Source organism: Embiotoca jacksoni, unplaced genomic scaffold (genome assembly GCF_022577435.1).
Source record: "Embiotoca jacksoni isolate LCO1_2020_lvr unplaced genomic scaffold, fEmbJac1.0.p SCAF_14, whole genome shotgun sequence".
NCBI classification, from domain to species: domain Eukaryota; kingdom Metazoa; phylum Chordata; class Actinopteri; family Embiotocidae; genus Embiotoca; species Embiotoca jacksoni.
The window spans coordinates 67,014-93,056 of record NW_027185274.1 but is presented as its reverse complement, the minus strand read 5'-3'; the positions used below and the strand labels follow the sequence as shown (position 1 = coordinate 93,056).

The following is a 26,043-nucleotide window of genomic DNA, read 5'->3' as shown; positions in this document are numbered from 1 at the left end:
TTCACAACGCTTCACTTTTTACACATTTTGTTATATTACAGCCTTATTCCAAAATGGATTAAATTCATTTTTTTTCCCTCAAAATTATACACACAATACCCCATAATGACAATGTGAAATAATTTTTTGGGAAATTTGTGCAAATCTATTAAAAATCAAAAATGAAAATATAACACGTATATAAGTATTCACAGCCTTTGCTCAATACTTTGTTGAAGCACCTTTGGCAGAAATTACAGCCTCAAGTCTTTTTGAGTATGATGCTATAAGCTTGGCACACCTATTCTTGGGCAGTTTCTCCCATTCTTCTTTGCAGGACCTCTCAAGCTCCATCAGGTTGGATGAGGAGCTTCGGTGCACAGCCATTTTCAGATCTCTCCAGAGATGTTCAATCGGGTTCAAGTCTGGGCTCTGCCTGGGCCTCTCAAAGACATTCACAGAGTTGTCCCAAAGCCATTCCTTTGTTATCTTGGCTGTGTGCTTCGGGTCGTTGTCCTGTTGGAAGATGAACCTTCGCCCCAGTCTGAGGTCCAGAGCACTCTGGAGAAAGTTTTCATCAAGGATGTCTCTGTACATTGCTGCATTCATCTTTCCCTCCATCCTGACTAGTCTCCCAGTTCCTGCCGCTGAAAAACATCCCCACAGCATGATGCTGCCACCACCATGCTTCACCGTAGAGATGGTATTGGCCAGGTGATGAGCAGTGCCTGGTTTCCTCCAAACATGACGCTTGGCATTCAGGCCAAAGAGTTCAATCTTTGTTTCATCAGACCAGAGAATTTAGTTTCTCATGGTCTGACAGTCCTTCAGGACAAAAGGCATTTTGGTAAACTCCAGGTGGGCTGTCATGTGCCTTTTACTGAGGAGTGTCTTCCATCTGGCCACTCTACCATACAGGCCTGCTTGGTGGAGTGCTGCAGAGATGGTTGTCCTTCTGGAAGGTTCTCCTCTCTTCACAGAGCAACGTTGGAGCTCTGTCAGAGTGACCATCGGGTTCTTGGTCACCTCCCTGACTAAGGCCCTTCTCCTCCGATCGCTCAGTTTGGCCAGGCGGCCGACTCTAGGAAGAGTCCTGGTGGTTCCAAACTTCTTCCATTTACGGATGATGGAGGCCACTGTGCTCATTGGGACATTCAATGCTGCAGACATTTTTCTGTACCCTTCCCCAGATCTGTGCCTCAATACAATCCTGTCTCGGAGGTCTACAGACAATTCTTTGGACTTCATGGCTTGGTTTGTGCTCTGACATGCACTGTCAACTGTGGGACATTATATAGACGGTGTGTGTCTTTCCAAATCATGTCCAATCAACTGAATTTACCACAGGTGGACTCCAATCAAGTTGTAGAAACATCTCAAGGATGATCAGTGGAAACAGGATGCACCTGAGCTCAATTTTGAGTGTAATGGAAAAGGCTGTGAATACTTATGTACATGTGATTTTTTTCGTTTTTGATTTTTAATAGATTTGCACAAATTTCAAAAAAATGTATTTCACGTTATCATTATGGGGTATTGTGTGTAGAATTTAGAGGGAAAAAATGAATTTAATCCATTTTGGAATAAGGCTGTAATATAACAAAATGTGGAAAAAGTGAAGCGCTGTGAATACTTTGCGGATGCACTGTATGCTTTCCTCTGCTGCTCTCTTCCATGCTGACTGACTGAGTGGCTGCTTGCCGGGCCTAATCATGTCTAGCTTAGCAGATAAAATACTCACTGAATGCTCACATAACCCGACTGATGCGTGATGCAAAATCGCAAATGGGAGTCTGCCTCAAACTCACTTTGAGGCCCTCATCCTGGAGGTCACCAAACAACTTTCTTGTTTATCAATTGAGTTTTGCATCTACGTCAAATATTTTTTTTTTTTCCACCATGTTTTTGTGTCTTACACTCAAGGTCTTAACACACTTAGGGTATTTTTTTTTCTCCATGTGATTAATTCACGATTCAATATGTTTTTTGGAACAGTTTTTGTTGTTGTCATGACTACTTTTCCTTAGAACGTCAATTTTACATGGCTTTTTTTTTTGTTTAGGAAAGACGTTTTTTGAGTAAAGACTCAACCAATCACACCTTGTGGAAGTGGAAGAGACGTCACATCAGAACTCCTATAGACAACATTGATTCTTTGTGTCTCCAGCCACTCAGTGTTAAATGAAAAAGAGCACAAAACTGGTTCCGTTCTTTGGCCATAAAATAGCTCCATTGGGCAAGAGCTCACTGATGTGAATATAAGGGCCAAAAGCACAGCATTAAGTTTGAAATTATACAATAATCTGTTCCAGCTGTACTGGGGGGAGCCACTTGCTTATGATTAGGCTTAATAAGGAGAATGCATGAAGTCGGAAAAGAGAATGACATTCTTAAAGACTGTGATGATCTCTTCAGTGGACGAGGATGCTTACCTGTTCAGCACCACATACAGACTGACCACACTGTCACACCCATCGTGCACGGTCCAAGGAGAATCCCGGTAGCTCTCAGGGACAGAGCAGTTGAAGAACTACAGCACATGGAAAAACTGGGAATGATAGCAAGGCAGGCTGGAAAACTTGTAATAATAATAATGCTCCCGGTTGATTGTTTGATTCATGTCTTTTGGATCAATAAAGATGCATATTTTCTTGGGTGTGGCCACAGTTATCAGGCTGTTGACCCAATCAACCGGGAGCATTATCCACTACTCACTGTTGAGGAAGTAGTTTCCCGTATGCCAGATGCAAAGTATTTCTCTGTCCTAGACGCCAATCAAGGCTTTTGGCAGATAAAGCTTGACAATGAGAGTTGAAAACTTTGCACTTTTAACACCCCATAGGAAGATACAGGTTCCTGCGGCTGCCGTTTGGGATCTCATCAGCGCCACAAGTTTTCCAGAGGGATGTTGCACAAATGATCGAGGATCTGTAAAGTGTTGTGAACATCATTGACGACTTTGCTTGTATGGGGAGGCTCCAAAGAGGAGCATGACCACAGGCTGAAAAATGTGTTGGACAGAGCAAGGGAGTACAACCTAAAACCGAACAGAAACAAGCATTTCATCAGAACGAACTAAATAAAATACATTGGACACTCTCAGCGCCAGTGCACTGAGACCGGATGAGGAAAAAGTGAGAGCAGTGATACAGTTACCTCTACCACAGAACAAACAGGAGCTGCTGAGATTCATGGGTATGATCCAGTATCTTGCCAAGTTCATTTTTGACTTGTCAGACATAAATGCTCCATTAAGGAAGCTGCTTGAAGGAGACATAGAGTGGAATTGGGAGGAAACACAGAAGAGGAGTTTTAACAACTGAAACAGCTCGTCACCAAAGTTCCAACTTTGAAGTTTATGATATCAAAAAAGAAATCACACTCAGTTGATGCGAGCTCAGGAAGTGTCATCTTATAGGATGGACAACCAGCAGCATGGGTCAAGAGCACTCACTGACTGTCAGCGCAGGTACGCACAGAGCTGCTCGCTATTGTCTATGGTTGTGAAAAATGTCACCAATACGTTTATGGAAAAGACATTCATGTTGAGAGCGACCTCGAACCACTTGAAAGCATCTTTAAAAAAAAAAAAACGTTTGCACCAAGCTCCCATGAGGCTGCAGAGGATGCTTCTAAGAATATCACCTACAGGCCAGGCAAGGAATTACATATCGCTGACACCTGCAGTAGGGCATTTCTCAAAGAGCACAAAGAAGATCCGCTGGAAAAAGAGTTGGAGGTGAACATTGTTACATCCCAGAGACCCATCTCAGAAGAAAAGCTGCAAAAGTTCAGAAGAGCTTGAGCAGAGTACCCTGAACTGCAGCTACTGAAAGCTACTGTCAGGATGGCCGAATGAGAGAAGTGCTGTTCCAAAAGACATTCAGCCCTATTCAACATTTACGGATGAGATCACACACATATCTGGGATGATGTTTAAGGGAGCAAAACTCATTATCCCACATCAGCTGAGACAAGAAATGCTTAACAAAATCCATGAGTCACACTTTGAGACATTTTGTATTGGCCAAACATGTCTTCACGCATTGAGGAGATGGTATCTCAGTGTGCCATTTTTAATGAGATCAGACACAGCAACCCGAGAGAGACATTACTCTCACACCGAGTACCGGGCCAACCGTGGGAGAAAGTAGGAACAGACGTCTTTCACTATAAAGGATGTGAGTTTCTGCTGTGTGTGGACTACTTTTCAAAGTTTCCTGAAATCACCCAACTGAGAGACACCACCAGCAGCAGTGTCATAGTTGCCATGAAGTCCATCTTTGCCTGGCATGGCATTCTAGACATTGTCATCTCGGATAATGGTCCTCAGTACGCCAGTGCTGAATTCAAAGACTTTACAGAAAGCTGGGAATTCAGGCACAGCACGTCTAGTCCAGGTCACGCCAGGTCAAATGGACAGGCAGATAGAACAGTACAGACTATTAAGAATCTGCTGAAGAAATCAGAGTGTAATAATGGCTACCCCTACATGTCACTGTTGGAATATTGCAACACACCTTTGGAAAATGTAAGATTATCACCAGCACAGTTGCTGATGGGACAGAGGCCGGAAGGAAAACTGCCAACTTCGACTTCTCTGCTTACACCAGATGGAACTGCCCAGGTGACCAGACAGCTGAGAGAAAAGCAGGAGAAACAAAAACTCTTCTTCAACAGAGAAACAAAGAGACGGTCAGACCTGCATACAGGAGAGAATGTCAGGATTCAAAGAGGAGAGGCATGGCAGCCAGCCATCGTCCTGCAGAAACATGAACAGCCACGTCCTTTTCTGGTTCGTACACCAGATGGGAGACTGTATAGGAGAAACAGAAGGTCTCTGAGGATAACGGAGGAGAAAACCTTTCCGTCTGCGGACGAACAGGACACTGCTGAAGCTGGACTCACGGACAGAAAACTGCATCACGCGGGACAAACACGCAACACACACACGAGAATTGGCTTCTCGTGTGTGCACATAGTTGTTGCAGGCCAAAATGGCACAACTAATTAACAATCTGAGACACTCTCATAAAAGGAGATTCTGGGAGCTGCACCGTCTCCAACCTCAAGACCCAGCGCATAGTGAAGGCAGCTGGCGGGATCATTGGTTCCGCACTCCCCACTCTCATCGACATCTATGCAAAGCAGTCAGCATCGTGGGAGTCTCAACCCATCCCTCACACAGCCTCTTCAGCCTGCTGCCTTCTGGGAGGAGGTACCGCAGCCTCCGGGCACGCTCCTCCAGACTGAGGAACAGCTTTGCCCATGAGGCTGTCAGGATGCTGAACTCTCTCCCCTCCAAGGGAGAGAGCCCTTGTCCCCCTAAAGTCTGAACATTGCCCCCCACCCTCACCCCTGTCCTTTCATCACACAAGCACACCCGTATCTAGCTCCAGCAGTTTATAAAAATAGATTTAGGTACAATCTTTGCACTATGGACCTGTATTTGCACTACATTGTACATATATGTATTGCATTCAACCATCACTGTGGTTGTTGCCTATTTTTATAGTTTTTATTGTTACATATTTGCATTTTTTTTTTAGTTTTATCTGTTTATTTTTGCACACCATGGGACTGTGAGAAACAATACTTCGATCTCTCTGTATGTCTTGTACGTTTGGTGAATTGACAATAAAGTTGACTGTAAGTATAATACCAGCTCTGGCAGACAAATAAGGTTACCTGCTAAATACAGAGAGTAGGTTGAATGTATTCATGTGATATTTAAAGCATTTTCTGTTTCAGATGTCATGTGTGTCATCTCACTCAGATAACTCTATAACTCAAACTTAATAGTTTGAGTTATAGAGTTATCTGAGTGAGGACTACATGTAATTTACAGTTTGCAGCAGTTAGTGTACAAATGCTTTGGTAAATCTCACACTTTGAATGTTTAAGGTTATATCTGAGTGTATTGAGATGTATGCAGTTGTTAAGCAAAGGTAAAGAACAAACCCTCACAATTAAAAAATAAATTGTTAAAAAGGGGGATGTGATATGTTAGGGTTGTGAGCCTTGCAGGTACCCGTAGTGGGAGATGACGTAATAAGGAAGTACGCATATGTTACATTCTAGTTCTTGTGCTGAACGGAGATGCAATGATACTGCTGCACGAGCTGAAGTAAAGTTCTGTTCATAAGATTGTTTGGTCGTCAAGCCTCCATAACATAACCTAACAGTGGCAGCCCTATATGAGGCTCAAGGAATGTCTGAACATATTTTATCAGAATACCAAAGTCAGTGCGTAAACTAAAAAGAGAAAACATGTAGCGGTCCAGTGCTAATATTTGTTGACAGAACGTCAGTAGCAATGGTGCATTCAGGAGACATTACAGCTCTGTTGTTTTGACAGACAGCTCATCTTATAATTAGAAACACTAATTAGTAGAATTATGCCACTTACATACAGAACCATGACAGTGTAAAAACCTGGTATCCATCAGTTTTAAAGGCGCAGCTGTGGAGGATGACGGCTGGAACCCGTTTTTTTTTTTTTTTTGCACTAACACTTCATTTACTTTAAACACTTTAAAAGTAGTGTATAGTTTTATATTTATGATCTTAAAATAAATCCTAATTTGCAAATAAGGAGATCCTACTACTCAGGCAAATTTTGTAGCAAACTTGGATCAAGTTGATATTCAGTTTCTGCACAGCTGGAGTGGAACTTCAGAATCCCTCGCTGTGCTCAAACACTGATGACGAGTCACCCCTTCAAATAGAGAACTGATGAGAACCAATTTTTTTTTCCCAGATGTGATAAGTACTGTTCTTTGCTGCTCTATAACAGGCCCCTACTGTATACAGTATACATAGAAATCAAGTGGATGTACATTTGACTCTTTGGCTCAAGTATGGAAAGTATGACTGTATGTATCTCATGTGTCTTGCAAATGTATGTTTCAGTGTGTTTAATAGATTCACACATTTCAACTTTGGCGTGGAAAACAATTCATCTTCTCAAGCCCCAATTCCTTCACTTAAAATTCCGTCCGGCTCTAAAGAGTGTTATTGTTCAGAAACAGGAATACTTTCTTGTAACAAGGTGACCAAATCACTGCAATAATTAGCACGAGGAATCGCTGCAGTAACCATTGAGTGCTGATTCCATGCTGTGTTTACCTGTTTCTGGCTGCGCAGAAAAATCAATACTATAAGATAAAAACACAGAGAGCAGTTGCAGATGTTGAAGCATGTCTGCAACCTTCTCACGTGTCTGGGGGTAAGTCCAATAAGTCCAAGCTATCAAAACAAGTAAAGGAGAATTTGTACTGCATGTACTAAATATGCACACATTTTCTGAAACAAAGCCTGCCACATGATTGTTGCTCACATACGACAAACTCTCACCATACATTTGTGGACTCTTTTACTGGCATATTTATTTTAATTCACACTTGAGCCAAGTGGGAAATAGTTCAACAATGTTACTAAGTCTCAAGGGTGACTGCGAGACAGAATTACAAAGTAAATCTAGCTTTAATGTGAAAGTCAAATTCTAATATTCTCCAAAAAGTGGTCTTTCTTAAACATAACAAGCCACTTAAGCTTTTCCACTTAAAGCTATTGTCAGGTAATCCTTTTGTAGTGGACAAACGTAATCTTTAGAAAATCTGCATCCGCAACACAAATCTGCATTTCTGAACTGGTGCTTCTTTCACACTTTTTCTCAGCCTGTGTATTGAAGGAACACCCCCACTCCCCACCCCCCATCCCCGCACTCCCCCACCACCTGCATCCAACCTCTCCTAAAACCTCCCGCTTTCTGCCATCCCCTCCTAAACCCTTCTTCCTCCATTCTGTCATTATGTACAAAGTCTGGGTGGAGCCTCCATTAACTGAAGCTCCGGGCAAGCCCTTTACATCACAGCATAGCTGCTCCACATTTCTCTCATTTATCTGGGATAGCTGATCAACAATAGCCCCCTGAGAGGGGTTTGCAGGGAGGCTTTGGGGGGGGTCTGCTGCCCGCCAAAATAATTACCTGTCACACAGGGTGATAGTGTGGTGAGAAGCAGTCATTTTTACATGAAACAAATAGTATTGGGGATAGTATACTTATTCCCCCCTCTGTAGCTCTGCTTTAATTTACTGCACTTTCATTCGCCCACCTTGCCTTTTTCCTCTTACTGTGCTGGTCTCTCACATTTCTCCAGAAGTCATTACCATCTGCCATCCTCATTTATCCATTCAGGCAGACATGAAACACTCAAGCAAATACAGGCTAGAAGTGTGATGAACAAGCAACTAAATAGGATACAGAATGGATCAGATAAATGCTTCCAGCCTCATGTGTAATTTCCCTCAAATCTCACACTTCCACTTTGTCCGGTCTTAGTAATATAGTTCTCTACTGGTAACAGTTTTTAGAAGGCACTGAATAGATATACAAATATACATTACACGTATACTGCATGTGTGAAGTGAACTTTTAAAAACATTGTGCATTTCTTCTATTATAACTATGTTATAACTATGACCAAAATGATCCCAAAAAAATTAAATGACAAAAACAGGACAAAAAGGGCATAATAGGAAAACTATGTATCCATAATTTCAATGATAATAGGAAAATAAAACAGAAAAAAGTTATTATTATTTTTATCCTCAAATAATAAGGTAGGTAGGTAGGTAGGTAGGTATATACTTTATTAATCCCCGAGGGGAAATTTGTTTAAAATATATATATATAGTAGTTATATGTGTAGTTATATATATATATATATATATATATATATATATATATATATATATATATATATATATATACAAACAAAGAACACAAACAAAGAACATATAAAATATTTAGTTTACCACTTCATCGATCTGCATGCATAAGGACTGAGACAATATATGCTTCTGACTAGCAACAGTATCAGACTATCTCTACTGCAAAAAAATCTCACCCATAGACTGTATATAAAGATGGACAGCAATTCAGCTCTCCAAAAGTGAGGCCAAGACACCTCGATCACCTTTGTGTGCAAGTATGACAAGTAACGTCATCTGATCCACATCAGCACCTGAGTTAAAGGTGTTTTTGGGACCACTCATACTTGCATATTTGTAATGTCACAATGGACAGAGAGCTCACATCAATTTTTTTGTCTAACTCGAAAAATCTGCAATGGATTACTCCCCAAAAATTTGACATGAAGTTTGATGTGTGCTTTCTGTTCAAGTTTCAAGTCCATGATGATCAAATATATGCAAGTACCAGTGGTCATGGAAATGTGTGTAACCCAGGTGCTGATGCTGATAAACCAACATAACCTGGAATACTGATTCACGAAGGCCTTCCCCTGCTCATTGTACATAACAAGGCTGTATTTTAATCATGTGCAACAGGAGCATTCTCTCAGCTTTCTGAATGCCTGTTGTATTTGTTAAAAATATCATATTGGAACAAATCGTAAAACTGAATGCAGTCCTTGTCCAAAACTATCAATAACAAACAGCAAAATCCTAAAATTCAAAAAAGAAGGCAAATGTTCTATGGAGAAAATATCTCAATTCTAAAGCAGCCACTCTGAGCTGTCAAGTTTGAGTAAGACTGAGACACAGATGGTTGGAGCCATTGCAGAGGAGAAATAACATTTATCCCAGGTCACATTTACCTCTCAAATGCCTCCTGACAAATTAAACACTGACTGTGGTGCTTGGCCCTATGCCAGTATTCAAGGATAAACAAATTAATCTATCTCCATCATCCCCATGTCACACTGCTGTCACATCTATCAGCACAGCCTTACTCAGAAGGAGAATTTCTTACTAAACACCAGATACGGGACAGTCACCTCACATCTGATATCATTAATGTGACTGCAATTGAAATATTATAATACTGACCAAGAATGATCAAACGATCGCTTCTCGCCAAAAAGATAGGTGTGGAAAGCTGTTAAGCTGAACACATTTTTTTTTTTTATCAAATTAAACATACATATAGCAATGCGGAGTTCTTAAACCGGGTGAATGGGAGGTGGGATTAAAACATTCAGACTGTTCCCGTTGAATTGGAACAAAGTGCAGCATTGTAATGCGCATGAAGCAGGGGCAAGCAAAAACTTTTGTGGCTATTCCAAGTTACATCATTTGGTAAACATCAGCACTTGTGTTACATGGGATTATGACACCACTACGCAGAAGCTAATAAACATATGGAAGCATTGAGAAGCTAACAGATAAATGTTTTTCCCCCGGTGGGTGGACAGCAAAACCAGAGCTAACAGCAGAGTGAATATTGGACTTACATTGATCAGGTGGCCACTTCAAAGTGCTAATGTTATCTATCTGATTTGCTCGCTAACACGTTCACTGTAGCACCACTAATAGGGCTATAATATATAGATTTTGTGTTTATAGCTGGTTCTACTTCCCCAAAGTGGTCAGATAATTAATTAATGCACATTTAACAGTTACCAGGGTTGAAAGTGTGTTGCTTTTTATCCAACCCCGTTTCCAAAAAAGTTAGGACGCTGTGTAAAATGTAAATAAAAACAGAATGCAATGATTTGCTTATTACATTACTCTATTATTTTATGTATCCTATAATTTTATTGCAGATAGACTGAAGACAACATCAAATGTTGAAACTGAGAAATTCTATTGTTTTATAAAAAATATAAGCTTATTTTGAATTTGATGCCAGCAAACACATTTCAAAAAAGCTGTGACAGGGACATGCATCACGTCTTCTTTTTACAACACTGTAAACGTTTGTGGACTAAGGAGAACAATTGCTGGAATTTTGGAATTGAAATGTTGTTCCCTTCTTGACTGTGACAGGATTTGAGCTGCTCAACAATTCAGGGTCTACTTTGTCATATATTTCATTTTAATAATGCGGCATATTTTTAAACTTGGAAACAGGTCTGGACTATGCGTAATATGCCTAGAATGCAGTTTGGCATTGGTTTGCTGAAACGAGCAAGGTCTTTTCTGAAGAAAACGTCTGGATGGAATCAAACGTTGCTCAAAAACCTGTATATATTGTTCAGCATTCATGGTTCCATCCCAGATATGCAAGCTAACGATACCATGTTATCGAATGCACCCCTGCACTGTCAGGGATGTAAACTTTTGAACTGAGCGCTGATAACAAGCTGGATGGACCCTGTCCTCTTTAGCTTGGAGGATGAAGCGTCCATGATTTCCAAAAATAATATAGTCATATTTTGATTCGTCAAAACCACAGGACAGTTTTCCACTTCACCTCAATAAAAAAAAACCTTGCAAGAAAGTAGCATTGAGGTCTGAGGAGTCATGGGCCAAGCCCCCATATCTAGCACTGATGTGAAGGAGCACCTTAGCAACACTGATGATGCCATGTCCCTTTACAAGAGCAAAAGGTCTTCAGCCTTGGCTGCACATGCTAGCAATCGTGTTGGTTAGTCGAGACTAACAAATGACAAAAATGTTCAAGATGACTTGTCCCAGAGTCAGTGGTGTGTTTGATAACTACTTTACACATTTTACAAACAGAGAACACAGTTTTAACACCATCAACTCTGTGGAAAATGTTCCAAAAACTTCAATGTTGTCTTCCACAAATGTGACACTGAATGTTAGTGGCTGCATCATCACCGTTAATCCATATGCCATGAATTGGTTGATTGGCTAACCAGCTACCAGGGCAGAAAAATTGAAAGAATAAAAAAGCCAACAGAACGACTGGCGTTATGTTCAGAGTATAGCTAATAGTGTTTATTCATATCAGAACTACATATTTATTGAATACATAAAAACTATTATTGCTAATATGATGCCCATCCTGCCTGTTCCCACTGACTTTTTTCTTTCCGTTCAAAGACACATGAAGAATAGTAACAGTCCTGCAGAAATCCCACGGGAATCCCATGACCCACAGGATTTCCCAAAAAATATCAGCCTGTAGTTCAGACCTTCGCAGCACCCATGGGATTTCGTCCTGGAGCTCCCGAGCCAGCACAGCATTTCCACCCACATCACTTTAGGAATTTGTGGCAGCATGATCATATTCAACAATACTACTGGTTTACTTTTCTTTCCACCAGGAGCGAAATGTGAGCGCCCTGTAATTGCTACCATACTCCCTCTGCACTGTACAAGTTTAAATACTGTAGAAAGGCAGGTCCCGCCGGGTCCTCCTGTACAAAACATAGGCTCCTACTGTAAACAGGATTTTTGTTTGAACCCCATGCACCCTTCACAGTCCCTCCCTGACACCTAAAATATAACGTTATAGTCACTCAGGAATGCTTTAACAGGCTTGATGTATTCTACTCAAGATCATAACTCCCTTGCTAAGAAATAAAACAATTATCATTAAATTATGACTTGAGGCACCTAGTTTACAAATTTTCCAACACACTTTGTTTTTTGTTTTGTTTTGTTTATATCAAACTGAGGGCACGTTGCTGCTCTTTGAGGCCTTCAACAACATTAGTACAGCTGGGAACAGCCATCTTCTTTTTCCCAGAATTAAACCTGTGGGTGGATGTTTAAGCAATTTTATAAATAGCACTTCTCATTTCTTTGTCTTCCCTGTAATGGACACTGAGCAAGAAAAAGTGTCAGTTAGTGTCAGCTAATGAAACATGTACTCCTCAGTCAGGGCTTGAAACTCAAAATTTGGCAGCATTTATAGTCCAATAAAAATCCACATTCCTTTACCTCTCTACATGTCGGAAACTAAATGATTTAACATGTTTGCACTGTCAAAATCTTTTATAAATGTGACAAATCCAGCTCTGACAAATGGGAGTCCCTTATTACATAAATATGTTTTTGAGGGAGGCATGGTAGAGTTGGGCTGTCAGTGCTCCTAAGGGTTAAAACACACAAAACGAGGGAGTCTATTCATAAAAATCCACTGCTAGCTTAACAAGGTCATTCCCAAATTGACCTCAGAGTTATCTACCCCCAACCTTCAGTATCTGATTACTCCTGCACAATTACTCAGTTTGAGATTTCACTTATAATTTGTTGTTTCCAGGCATGGGTGAAAGGAATATTAAATTGTTTATTAATCAGGATGTATAATTTTGACATAATTTATGAAAATTGCCTGTGATTGCAGGGCATGGCAAAGTGTTTAATCATGTTTATTGGGTCATGTTGGATGGGGCTGGAGGGTAAACATTATAGTCTCGATAATAATAAGTCTCAGAACTGACAATCTTCCTTTCAACATCTATATTACAAGCATGTAAATGAGGCACTTCTATAATCAGGAGCTTGGCAACGCTCTAAATCAACTATTCTCTGACCTTTTAGGACCACTTTTTGCAACAAAGTGTACTAAGGAGTAAAAGGTCAGTGTCGTGCGGTATTGTAGGTCTGCCAAAAAGAAGTTGGGGATGAAGACTTTGTCTCGTAAGTTTCTCAGAAGCGGTTCGCCGTGCTACTCCGCTAAAGATAGGCAGCGAGTCTATTTCTGACGGAAGCCACTCGGAGAGGAGACTGCGGCAATCTGAACAGAGTAGATCATCAGGGGAGGACATGATTCGAGAAAAGAAAAGGAAATTACAGGAAAATGTTCTAAATAAAACACCATGTACAAACTCTAAGTCATAAAATACTTCACTACATCACCATTTACCCCCGCTGTCTTTCAGTTTGGACAACAAATGCATTCTCTTCCTGCCCCAGACACAGTATGTGAAATGGATATGCAATAACTAGGAGGATTCATATTTTTAATGACTAAAACACAGCAGGCTGTGTTAACTTTGTCTGTAGGCTGCAGCACTAAGTAGGAAATGACAACAATAACCACAAAACAGTCCAAAAACAAAATACTTTGACAACGTTTAACTATGATAGAAGAACAGAAATCAAGGAAACCTGACCATGTGATGAAGGAAGATAAAACGGGCAGACAAAATGCTTCACGACCACCAGTCGAACATGAAGCCTGCTCAGAGGACGGACACGTCACGTGTGCACCTGTTCTCACCCGGCATTAACATGCAGCCTCGATAATCAGATCACAAATGGACAACTAAATAAACAGGTGTGAACACAACCAAGATGAATCTAGGACGCTTTGAAATCCAATCCACTCAGGCCATATTGATGGCGACCCAAATATACTTGGGCTGCCAGTCCAAGTAAAGTCTGCGTGGGAAGCACTGCTTATTGTTTGGACCTTCCAGTAGCTCGTTAACCTTTTTGAGTGACTTGCAAGCAACGAGTTGGAGACCAAAACAAATTTGAGTGTTCACACATTAACAAACATGAATTACATAATACATTTCTGATAGACAACTCAATAAAATGAAGTTCAATTGAGTGAGGATATCTCATTTTGTTCAATACCTTTTGGCTTGTTGCCAGGATCATTGCCATGTCCAAAAACAAAACACAATCCAGGGTTTTTATAGAACTGCCTATTGTTGACCCTTGAATTGTTTAGACTCCTCAAGTTACCATTGACAGAAATCTATTTCAAAGACTTTTTCCATTAATTTTAATTATGATAATTCTGGCATAAACATTAAAAAATGGCACTACAACTTCTAAATTAAACGGCTTTTTGGTCTCTTCAACAAACATTCCAATCAAAGTTTAATGACAAAGTTTCCTTCAGCCCTGGCTAAGTCTCAGGTTTGCTGAGCCAACATCCTTAGAACTCTGGCCATACACAGAGCTGTGGCTTGCACCCGCCACCAAGGCCAGTCCAGTCCAGTCTCGCACCGTCGAGCCCAAGGCCAGACTCACTGGGGAATTTCAGCCGGCAATTTCACCTCTGGCCTCTGTCGTGGCAGCTTGAGCCGCAACGGGCCAAGTTTCACATTGAACGTGAGAACCCCCTCATCTCCTGACCCCTATTACCATATGAATACATCAGAAAATGGAACATGAGGAAAGAGAGAGAGAGAAGCAAGTGAGTCAATTTGAAATGGCACAATTTAGAACACTATGTTAATTTTTCCTTCGCTGGGGGACCGAATTTGTCTCTTGATACCACTGTTTGACAGACATACATGGTACCTAAAGGGTCATTCAGAGAGGACATGATACCTGAAAAATATCTTAAAACCTTTGGACTCCAACCTGCAACATTACAGGAAATCTCACATTAGCTTCAGGCAGAGCATTCTCAGCCTGACATCAACATTTCTAGATTTGATCGACAGTAAACTACAAGAAAAACTCCAGCAGCTCAATCCAAGTATCAGCACTTTTACGTCTGGTTAAATAGCCTCTGACTCCTCACATCCCCTCAGCATTCCTTTATTCTTTCAACACAGTATGTCACACTTCTCTCCCCAATAATCATCTCTTCCAAATGATAAATAAGCAAAGACGATATAGCCACAGTAAGGTATAGACATAAGAGCAGGGTGAGTTTTAAAATTTTGGCCCTGTAATTAATGTTTTTATGCTCTGCTATGGCATATTGTTTGATAATAGGTCATATTAAAATAATGTTTGTGCTAGAAATGGCCTTTCTTGTATTTTAAAAGTGTGTGTTAGTGTTTATAATACTGGGTATTTTAAAGTCCATAATAAACATATTTTTTTATTAACCTTCTTATGGGAGAAGAAATACTATATGAAGTCAGGTTTTTACCTTAGCTACAAACATTTTGGTTATTTAATGTCACAGCCTTCTCATATTTCTTTTTCTGCTGAGCTCTACTGAATTGTTTCTAAGTAGGTAGGCTCAGTTGGAAAAAAAAAAAGTGACATTACATATTTTCATTTTAATATAAACTCTTGATAAATAAGATGTTTTTTTTTAGTTTTTTTTTTAACTTTGATAGTTGCTTATTCGGTCATGAATATCTAATGTGATTTGGGAAATATTATCATTTTAACCCAAGGTTAAAGCTTCATTATGGAGCCTTTGAGCCAAAATCTTATTTTCTGTCAATATTAATGGTATTTCTTTTTTCTTTATCACATGAATTGGCCAAAGGAAGATAAAATGTACTGAATACTGGCAGAAAATATAATTAATGTAAAGGCTTTAGTAATACATATTCCTATCAATCAAAATATTAAAAGTGGGTTTCATATTTTTAACAAAGCTTTGCAGGCCTAACAGTTAATTAGCATTAGTGTTAGTGTTGTCCTTCCTAAAGGGGCAGAGGAAGAGAGGTGAAAGCGAAGGCAGGAGAGAAGGTGTACAGATGGATACAGGTGGTCGTGGTAATGACTGCAGTGGACAAGGCCGTGGCTGAGGGAGGAAGGGCAGAGGAGCAGTAAGAAGAGATAGCAACAGTGAGCCAGCTTTGTGTGGAGCTGCAGCCACACCCAGTAATAACTGAGGACACTCTAACCTAACTTACAGTTACAGTGAAGGCAATATTAGACACAGGACAAAGTAATGTAGACAAAACCTGGAATAAAATTGGTTTTGATCTTGAGTTTTGGGTTTTTGAGTTGGCTAGTACCAAAATTGTATTGAAACCAAGACAGAGAACTTAAAATGTTCAAAATAGTCTATACTAGCATTTTTGTATTAGAAATTTGAGTGAGCTGATGTCTTTTTGTAAGCTGTTTAAAGTGAGACAACCACTGCTACTTTTTGTTCCTCGGTGTAAAGCCACAGCTGAAGTGTAGTGTCAGAATAGCACCGCCAACACTGTGAACCACACCATGTGTTCTTATTATCTGCAAGACATTCAGTGCCATTTCTACTCTTTAGCACGTACACTCAATTTCTCTCCTGTGCGGAGTCTGCTGAGCGCTGCATACAGTATACTGTATAGTTGTACTGTATACTGGAGAATTAGAAAATATAGAGTGCAAAAGCTCATCCAGTTAATGATCCAATGTGAGCATTCTATTTTGGAATGGCTGGGCAAGAAAGGGATGTATAATACTGCAGTTAGGATAACACCACTTTTATTTCATACACTCTAGACAAATTTAGATTTTCAAAATAAATCCACCTATGCACACGCAATAAAGGGAGCATCTGACTGATGATGTCATATATTTTAACTTCAGCTCACACGTATGCCTTAACAACCACAAATTGTTATATTGTTAATAATGGTGAATTTACAGCCCCACCTCAGGTTTTGAGGGTTAAGGTCAGGTCTTGGTTTGCAATTTGCTTGATTTAATTGAAAATTGACAGATTTTTTTTTTTTTTTTACTAAAAAGACTGCATTTATTTTGAAATACATGTTTCTTGTGAGATCTCACCTACATTCATTCATATTTCTCACTTTTATAAGTTTGGAAATGTCTAAAATAAATGCACAATTTAAGAGAGTAGCAGGAAGTCTGTGAAGTTTTAAACACCAAATATTTGTATGGTTTGTGTCATGCTGACTACTACCTGGAGTAGGGGGAGGGGGGTATGAAATAAAAGGTATATAAAGATAATATATGAATATATGCAGCACTCGGTATTAAAGCTAGCTTTTTCTGCAGCTTCATTTCATATGAGGCAAAGTCGTTTAGGCAGGACAGGGAGTGATTAGAGGCAGAGTGAGTGGCCAGATGGAGCCCTGCCGCTCCCCTTCTTCCTCCTCTTACATCAGAGCCTGTGGTCAATATTGCCCTCCAGACTGCTTCTATCATCTCGATAAATCTCTGCCGGCACACACACAGTGAAGTGAGGAGACCTGCGAGGCTGTCAACCTGCAACTCTCACTCCCACCGAGACAAAATGTAGAGGGATATGAAAAAAATCTGGAGGGAGGCTGGAAGGACACAGACAGAAATGAAGAGCAGGAGAGAGTTAAAGAAAGAGGGCAAGTGTGTCGGTTAGCACCACCACCCACACAGACACAAACATTCTCCATCACACAGCTTCAATATTTTGCTTAGCAGTTTAAGTCACACTGGAAGTATAATCATCTTTGGAATAAGAGCTTTTAGCACTAAATGAAACTATCTCAGACACTTTTGCATATGTTTCGTTCTAATTGCAGCCATTTGTGCTTTGTTTATGACACAGAGCAAGAGCTGAATACTTGAATGAAAGGACAAACTACTAGGATTGAAAGGGGATTTTTAAAAAGTGTGGCATCGTAAACCGTCACAACTATATTTTTTTTTAAACCCCACAGGAGGAGGTCGGGGAAAACAATTTAAAAGTAAAAACAAATTTCTAATAATGAATTTATGCACTCAACATATTTACTTTGTGTCATCGTTTGTACCCACAATCACTTGGAATGTTTTTTTAATTAAAATATGAATTCCTTCAAATGACTAAATTGCACCTGATTTAATCCCTTAATTTTACAGAACTTTATCCGCTGTGTTCCCTTCACACAGTTGCCATGCACTGTTTGGATTTAATACAGTTTAATTTTGAGCTTGGACATAGATGTACTTTATGTTTGGGATGTAATGATTAATATTAAGTAATAATTATTATCTTCTCTTCAAAGTACTTTATCAGATATATTACTGAACCACAAAAGATAGATTGTATGACTCCTGTGGATGTCAACGTATAAAAACTTCAGTCCATCAGCAAGACTTTATTGCAGCACCTGCACAATAAAAACAGGCTAAATACTGTGCAAAGCAATGCTAACTAATTTTTGGGTGCAAATCATAGAGATGCTAGTTAAAAATTCAAATTGAAATGTACAAATCAGAGAAAGATTATGAAAAACATTTTCCCCCAATACATACTGGGATCCATGCTAAATAAACAAAAATTAACATTACGCATTAAAATAAAACAGAAAACTTATTTGTCATGACTGCTTTTTATTTATTGATTCTAATGATTAATTGTGATTTAATAACCTAGTTATTAAAAGATTAAAAATCCATTACTGCAAAACTGAGACTGGTGCACACAAAAGTATGTGACATCACCTTTTCTAACAAAGCTCCACCCACTTCAAACCAGAAAGCTGCTGACCTGCAGACATATAGAAATTTGAAATAACCAAATCTGTTCTGATTCAGGAGAATTTTAATCCACAGAAGCAAAAAGCTAACTGAAAATCAGGGCCTTTAAAGTGATACTGTTTTGGTCTCAAAGTCAGAAAACTCACGAACAGGAATGCTAGTTTCCCAGTAATATATATTTCAATTTAGCCACAAAACTGGTGGTCATACCAGAACAACAAAGGCTGTAGCAATGAAACCCCTGAGTGTACTGGTTTTATTACTTATGAATATTTTCATTCGTAAGAGAACGACTTGTTTATTTTATTCTATTCTTCTTAAAGCTGCCAGTTGCGCAGCCTGAGACATACAAAAGTTAAAAGTTTGTTCCTTAATTGTTTATTTTTATTCCACCATTTTGGTATTTATTACTTTAAAACATACTTTATTATCATATGTATCACTGCGATTATATATAATATTGTGTTTTTATGCTTTTTTATGTATTCACTTTACATTTGCACTAAACACTTGCATTAAATATGAAGAAAACTGTACTGCTGAGGGATTATTTATTCATTAACTTGGTGATGAATACACTTAACATTTATGGGTCCAATCTCAACTGATGTGCAGAAACAAGTCCAGGAGAGTTACGTACTGTGGTGTGGTGTGAACATTTTCTGTATTCCTAAAAGTCTTCTTTTCCTGTCAAACTCCTGTTAAGGATGTACTGAAACTCTCCATGAATACCTCGAATGCATATTTTTTACTAGTGCTAGTGAAACTGCTCAAGGGAAAAGTAACAAACAGACTCAGTGACAGTGTTTGTCTTTGTGTGTGTGTGTGTGTGTGTGCGTGCGTGTGTGCGTGTGAGAGAGAGTGGGTGAGTGAGAGTGTAAGAGTGAGCGTGAGAGAGTGTGAGAGTGAGAGTTTTTTCTTTTTTTTATTACTTTATCATTTTATCATTTATATTGTACTATTTATGTTCGAATTTATGCTTTGTAAACATGTTTAATCCAAACATAATGCCAATAAAGCATATTGAATTGAATTGAAGTTGAGTGAAAGCAAAAGTAGGATGTATTGTTACATACAGTACATGTTATCTTATTTAATTGTTGTCTATTTGACCATCTTTTTTATTTTTATCATTTTTGTGATATGTGTATATTAAAATTATGGTTGGGCAACATGTCTAATCCAAAACGTCATGCCAATGAAGCAAATTGAACTGAATTGAATTGAGCGAGAGACAGAGACAGAGACAGAGAGAGAGAGAGATGGAGTGTGTAAGCCAGCTAAACTCTTGTACCTCTCCACCCTGAGTGCTGTCTCTGATGTCAGACAGCAGAACGTTGCGTCGCTGCTGACGCCCATGCAGCCAGGTGATGAATACACTTAACATTTATGGGTCCAATCTCAACTGATATGCAGAAACAAACCCAGGAGAGTTATGTAGTGTGGTTTGGTGTAAAAACTCTGTATTCCTAAAAGTCTGCTTTACCTGTCCAAATTCCTGTGAAGGATGTACTGAAACTCTTCCATGAATACCTCAAATACATCTTTTTTTTACTAGGAACTGCACGTCCACAGCAGCTGGCTGGTGAAACTGCTCGAGGGGAAAGTAACAAACAGCTTCAGGAAGACTGGGTCTGACCTCAGTCACAGTGTTTGTGTGTGTGTGTGTGTGTGTGTGTGTGTGTGTGTGTGTGTGTGTGTGTGTGTGTGTGTGTGTGTGTGTGTGTGTGTGTGTGTGTGTGCGTGTGTGCGTGTGTGAGAGAGAGAGAGAGAGAGAGAGATCTTTTTCTTTATTACTTTATCATTTACATATATTCTACTATTTATGTAAGAAGTTATGCTTTGGCAACATGTTTAATCCAAACGTCATGCCAATAAAGCATATTGAATTGAATTGAAGTTGAGTGAGAGAGAGAGAGAGAGAGAGAGACAGAGAGAGATAGAGATGGAGTGTGTAAGCCAGCTAAACTCTTGTACCTCTCCACCCTGAGTGCCGTCTCTGATGTCAGACAGCAGAACGTTGCGTTGCTGCTGACGCCCGTGGAGCCAGGAAAGTAAACACACTTTTTGACAGCTAATATATAGTATGGACTTTGACCCATGCCGAACTTCACAACAACAGCTCCGTCATCTAGCATCAGCCCGCCACTTAGTGGGGTCCGGTGTGATGCCCTCCCACAATGTCAGGAGCTGTCTCCAAACCGCCCACACTCAGTTATGCAAGGGGATTATCCTGTGCAGTCATTAAAATGATGCAGGGCACTGCAGGCGCATAAGTATTTGATGCCGATGGTGAAATCAGTGTATTAATATTTGATAATCATAATACCTCGCAGCACATTTACTACATTATGTTGCAAAAATGAAATTCCTCTTCTCACTCAACTCCCCACAACCTGGGCTGTATCTAAACTGAAGAGGAATATTTGAAGAGCTGCAGCTCCTCTGACACTTTAATGACCCTTGCTTTTCCAGACTCCCTGGCTCTTTCTCAGACATCTCAATCACCTTCCCCTCTGGTAAAAAAAAAAAAAAAAGAACTCATTTCACATGAACACTCTCTTTGAGGCTCCTCCAACAGAAACAAAAAGGCAGCCTCTCCATCATCCGGCAAACCATAAGCTTGCCTTTATCTTCCCTCCCTCATTAAACTCTGAATAACTCAGCAGAAAGACAAGAGAGAAAAGTGATTGAATTCTACTGGAGGAATAAAAGCCCCTTGAGGTTGCCATTTTGAATGTGTGCCATGTTGAACAGGCTGCATCCAGAGATCCCCGAGACAACGGAGCAGGGAAGAATAGTCTATAGACAGAGCGCCAGGCCGGCTGACCCACTGTAGAATATGTACCATGGATGTTGTGTCATTGTACTGAGAGGCAGGAGTCATGATGATGACCCATCGCAACCTCGGAGGGAGGCAGAGAGAGCTGTGAAAGGGAGGTCAGAGGGAAATTGTGGCACCAAATTTGATATCTCTATTCAAACGCTGTACTGGCAACCTGGTCGCACTGAATACAGACCAATTATTTCAATACATCAGCAACGCTGGGAAGGGGAAGACTGGCGAAAAGAGGCCACAAGAAAAGAAAAATGAGTTTGACATTCATGCAGGCGGACTGAGGGAGGTAACAAGTTCATGGCCCTTTCAGAAAACATGGCTGCCTGCTGAGTGATAGATCACTGAGCGTCAGATGGACCTAGGGGTGGGACCTAGAGAGAAACTCGTGGGAAACCAGTCTCCCAGGAAGTTGGGAGTCATCCCCCCCATTTTAATAAATGAACTCCTGATGGTTCACATATAAGCAGCTTTAACAGCTTTCTGAGTTGCCCCATATGGAGCCACCTAGCTGTTGCTAAGAAATAATGTTCAGAAAAACTGAACTTGATACCTCTGTACACGCTACACTGCTCTCATTTAATTTGCAATCTTAAATACGTATGTTGAAAAAAAGCCTGTTTGTCAATATAATTCCTGGCTTGTGGTATGTGGCATAGCTTTCTTAAGAACAGCTCGCTGTGGACGTAGGTGAATACCCGCTTCACTACATCACCAGATATGTTCGTTTTATGTAATTTTATCATTTAATAGAGAAGATGGAGAGACTTCAACACCGGTGTGTGATGTATCTCAGGGCCATGGGCAGGTAGAATATAATTAGGTGAACCATTGCACTTTTAGCCAACAATAATGATAACTTTAAGACTAGCTGGTGAACACAGTGGACCATTTAGCCTCTATAGAGCCAGAAATTTCCCCAAAAAGGACCAAAAACAGCACTAAATAAGATTAAACCTCTCCAAAAATACCCTGATGTTTGCCCAATAGGCCACTTGGGACATGTGATCACATATATGACACATCTTTATCATCTTTTGCAATATATGATAACATGGGAAAATATGTGAAAGGTTTTCACATGGGAATCTACATAGGCCTCATCCATTACACCATGAAAATGTTTCAAAACCACATTTCCCTTGGGCATGTTTCACATGTGCACAAACACATGTGATCACGTGTATTGGCATGAGAAAACCATGTGGTTTTTCTGCAAGGGAATATTGAAATATAATCTCAAATAAATGCTAAAATGGCTTCGTAATTTCCAAATATGTAAACTGTTTTCCATTAACTGCCAAGTACCTAGTAGATAGTTTTGTGAGTGCATATGTTACGTATGCACTATTCAATGCAAAAAAAATTGAAAAAAAAAATTGAAAAAATTACAAGCTTGAGGATTGAGCAAAGGGTCAGCAACAGTATGTCTGGTATGCTGGAGATGATGATGACAACAGTCACTACTACTGTAAACATATCAAAGAAGTGCCTCCCTTCAGAGGAGAGGGTGTAGGGGGCAATTGAATGCTGAAAAAACATTAATCATTTCAATCTACACAGATTAGAAATGACAAATTACGAGTAAAATAACATGCATATAAAAAATTCCCACCATACAATATACTTTAACCTACTATTATATAGCTTAATATATGATGTGTGATGTTTGATTTCAGTTTGGAACTGTAAATTGTAATAGATATTTTTTACAATTTATTGACATTTTATTGACAAAAGGATCAATCAAGAAAACAATGATTTGATTAATCAGTAATGATAATTATTGACAATTCTGGCATAAATTCTGTTTTGTCCAGATTCTAGCAATGGAAAAAAATAAAATGTCAGAGGTCCAAACCAGAAAACAGAATACTACTGCAATAATACAAATTATTATTATTATCATTACTAATTGTTATTATAGTGATAATAATGAGTTGTAAAAACAAAAGTCTCTCTCCTCTTCCCGATAGTGCCATAATGTACATTTTGTGCCCTACTTCCACAGCTCAGGAATAATAAACCTGTCAACAACAAATTATCCTGGGAGGCCACTGCTGACACTTGGTTGTCAGTGTCAAGGCATGCTGGGATAGCTAATGGGACAGGCCCTCAGGGGTGCCTGGGATGAAGGACGGCAGCAGACAGGTGAGCTGCCTGACAGCTCTCATAAAATAAACAATCATCAAGATTATCCTCACTCAAAATAATACAACTAAAATAAAACAGGTTCTGCGGAAAAAAAAAAAAAATGTTTTACTAGTTTAAATACCAGATGATTGTATATTTATTTGGAGTTAAGCCAAAGCTGAGACGCCATCATTGAAAATGTAAATTTAACAATGGAACACATTATACTGCATTATTTAAAATCTAAACATGTATTTAAAAGAGATATACAAGAGATATACGTGTGAAAATCGAGAGACATACGTGTGAAAATCTAGAGACATCAAAAGTGTCAAAATTCAAAGTGAAAATTTGGGGATAAAAAAACCAAAAAAACAATATGAGTAGCCACACCTGTTAAAAACGAAGCCTTCTTTTTTCATCTAACCAACTGATCTTACATCAGTAACCACTTACATCAGGACACCAGAAAGGAGTTGTGTCAAAAAGGCATTCAAAAGTTCTGTTAGAAAAGGTGAAAATTAATGAAGTCTTTGTACTGCAACACCACCCCCCAGCAAGTGAGTGCCCAGCCTACAGTACATCTCTGATTTCTCCCTTATTGTAACCACGTGGCCACATTCAGCGAAGTTGTCCTCCCTAAACACGTGTACGCATGTGAACCTCTGAGCTGATCAACTAAAAACTGTTCCCATGTGCAGTGCTGAAGGAGCAGCTAGAGTTTCAGTACTTTCACTCCGCTGTGGGCGACACCGATCGGATGGTGCTGAGATGAGACGATGTACAACCTGTCATTCAGTCCGAGTCAGTCAGTCAGTCTTATCAACACGGTTCCCACATTTTTGAAACTCACAAAACAAGTACATGTAAAAAAGCAAAAGATGCACAATGAACAGCAAGTAAGCAGACGTTTGCTAGAAGAAAGGGAAGAAAAGGAAAAGATTGAGCAGTCTTTCCTGGGCACTGACCTGGACAGCATAGCAAACACAGCGCCGGTCAGCCTCTCAACTTGCTTCTCTCCTCACGTTTCCCAATCCAGCTCCCTCCTGACTGCCTTTTGAAGTTGGTCCCTCCGCTTTTTCAGGGGTAAAAGTCGTTGGCAGAGGAGGGAGTGAAGGATAGGAAGAGGAAGATGGGGTGAGGTCTTTCTCTCTTGCCTTTCTCTCTTGTCTTTTTTCCCTCCCCCTCCTCTTCTTATTTTCTTTACTTCCCCATGCTGTATTTTGCACTAACTGAAATTCTGGACCTCCTCTTGCTATTCCATAGTAAAAACAAAAATCTCTCCACACACTCACTAGTGAGAGAGGAGGGGAAAAATAACATTGCGAGGGAGAGCGAGAAGGAGAGAGAGAGAGAGAGAGAGAGAGAGAGAGACAGAGAGCAGCAACAAAAGTCTGCTCAGTCACCTCGTCTCCCTCCTGTTCAAATTTAGAGGCTGGATTTCAGGCAGCAAGGCGAACTCTACTGGGCATGCCCACAAACGATAGGCACACTTTGTAATGAACACTCACTTCCTCTCTTGTTCTTGCCTTCCCCCTTCACCCTTACAGCGTTTTCCCCTCTGTGTCCCCTCTCCCTATAGCTCTAAATTCAGCAGGGATCAGGAATGCTGCTGTTGGACCAAAGTCCACTGCCCCACTTTGCAGGAGAACAAAGAAATCACACACTTAATACACAACAGTCTTAAAAGTAGTGGAAAGACAATTTGGAAAAAGGAAAAATACTCTCAGCTGTCATTTGACTGCTAAAAAATATTGTAGGCCTTCTGCATATTCTCAATCCATGTAATTCAATCATGTGCATATTAGATGCCTTTCCAAACTTCAGTGATGTAATGTATAATCCAAAATGAATGGACATGTCATTCAAAATGGCAAAACACAGTCAATGTTAACAATGAAATGTGCTCATTTGAACAATTTGCTGTATCACTTCTGCTTGAGAGAGCTCAAATATGATCTGGACCTGCTGTATGCGGCCTCCTATTTAAAGTCTGCCTGGCTCTGTTGTTCCTATCACCTGTTCCAATAGCACACAAGGTGATGTTTTCAGAACTCAAACAGACACATCTGGCAGGTATGTGGAATATATGGAATTCTTGCCATTTTAAATCCACAAATAGGTATTGTTGTTGGCTAGTCTTTCTACAGCAATGGGTGACGTATAGCTTAAGTGAGTCAGCCTCGTGCCTGTGCTATCTCAGGCTCCCCACATTGACCCAGATTCTCCACAACAAACTATCAGGACACTATATATCCAAACCAGGCTGT

General features: G+C 39.9%; 1 long non-coding RNA gene across 1 annotated transcript in view; it reads right to left on the bottom strand.

Moving 5' to 3' along the window:
- Positions 1 to 25,136, bottom strand: part of LOC138196954 (uncharacterized) — a 118,728-nt gene extending 93,592 nt beyond the window's left edge. Inside the window, exon 1 of the long non-coding RNA XR_011178169.1 lies at positions 24,742 to 25,136. This is a non-coding gene — a long non-coding RNA (uncharacterized lncRNA). The remainder of the gene's footprint in view (positions 1 to 24,741) is intronic.
- Between the last annotated feature and the right edge of the window lie 907 nt (positions 25,137 to 26,043).